Source organism: Frankliniella occidentalis, unplaced genomic scaffold (assembly GCF_000697945.3).
Source record: "Frankliniella occidentalis isolate FOCC.00 unplaced genomic scaffold, Focc_3.1 Scaffold74, whole genome shotgun sequence".
NCBI classification, from domain to species: domain Eukaryota; kingdom Metazoa; phylum Arthropoda; class Insecta; order Thysanoptera; family Thripidae; genus Frankliniella; species Frankliniella occidentalis.
In genome coordinates, this window is record NW_026267204.1 from 110,548 (window position 1) to 111,709 (window position 1,162).

A 1,162-nucleotide genomic window follows, 5' to 3' on the forward strand; every position below is an offset into this window, starting at 1 on the left:
CCCCCCCAACCCGTTCCAACCACCACCTCGGCATACATACCGGCGCGACCCATCCACGCGTGGACGATTCAGCGTTGATCCGTCAGTCCGTCCGTCACACAGGTATGTACGCCACGAGGGGCTGGTCGCACTATAACCTTACTAACTCAACGATGATGAGAGTACGGTAGGTAAAACCGCTAATACATCCACTGTAAAAACAAAAGATAGGTTGAAACAGGACTGTAATACCTGTGCGAAGGTATTAAAAGTTAGCACCCCTAGAATAGAAAAGCAAAACTAACCGAAGGTACTAAATTTTTAATAACTTTAGACAATTATGCACCTTTCTAAACGGTATTTAATTTTAACACCCTTGAAAAGTCATCAAGTGCCACCTTTGGTTTTTTGGTTCTGGCAACCGACAATTGCGAGTTAAAGCAAATTCTACAAACCTCGGATATCAAGGCATTGAGGGGAGCGTCGCAGAGCGTGAAAGCCGAGACGCGTATGAACGGTGGCGGCAGGCCCAGTCAGAGAACAACCTTAAAATTTTGGGAACGTCGGCTTTCGAATTATGAAGCATTTCTTCGTAATATAAAGAATCTCCATACTGTCAGAAAACAAGCAAAAGTCCTTCGCATCACTGGAAAAACAAAGGTGTTATATAGCACCCTTTTTAGGGTGCTATTGAATTTTTAGGGGTGCTACTGCACTAGTGCCTTTGTAGGGGCACGATTTGTGCCAAAAATAGCACCTTTGGTGGGCAGTAGCACCTTTCTAGATGCACTATTTCAATAATACCTTTAAAAGGAATTAGATAGCACCTTTTTTTTCCGGTGATCACGAATTACGAACTCTGTTCGTATTGTGACAACACAGATTCTTGATAAATTAAGAACAAAGGCAAAAGCTTCACGCTTCACTTTACTAAGGTGAACAAACACCCTTTCTCTGTAAGAGTTTTAGAGTGAAGTGTCCGACTTCACGACACCTGCCGCCGGGTCGCCCCGGCGACCCAGAGGGCAGCCGTCCCACACACATTCACAATGGACGACTCGCAAACGAAATTAATCGTCCAATCAACTACACTGTAAAAAAAATTAGAGGGAATTTTCCCCTCCCCGCGTGGCAACGCTCCTTTGCCAGCTAGTGTTCGGTAAATTTACAGACCCAAATAGCC

The 1,162-nt window shown here is 44.7% G+C and overlaps 1 protein-coding gene across 7 annotated transcripts in view; it reads right to left on the reverse strand.

Annotated features, from left to right (window-relative positions):
- LOC113214364 (myocyte-specific enhancer factor 2) overlaps positions 1–1,162 on the reverse strand; it is an 84,666-nt gene that overhangs the window by 16,178 nt on the left and 67,326 nt on the right. Inside the window, exon 4 of one of the 7 annotated variants that reach the window (XM_052268651.1) lies at positions 41–191. The exons of the other annotated variants lie outside the window; for them this stretch is intronic. The gene's annotated coding sequence lies outside the window, so the exon portion shown is untranslated. The remainder of the gene's footprint in view (positions 1–40; positions 192–1,162) is intronic. 7 annotated transcript variants of the gene reach the window in all.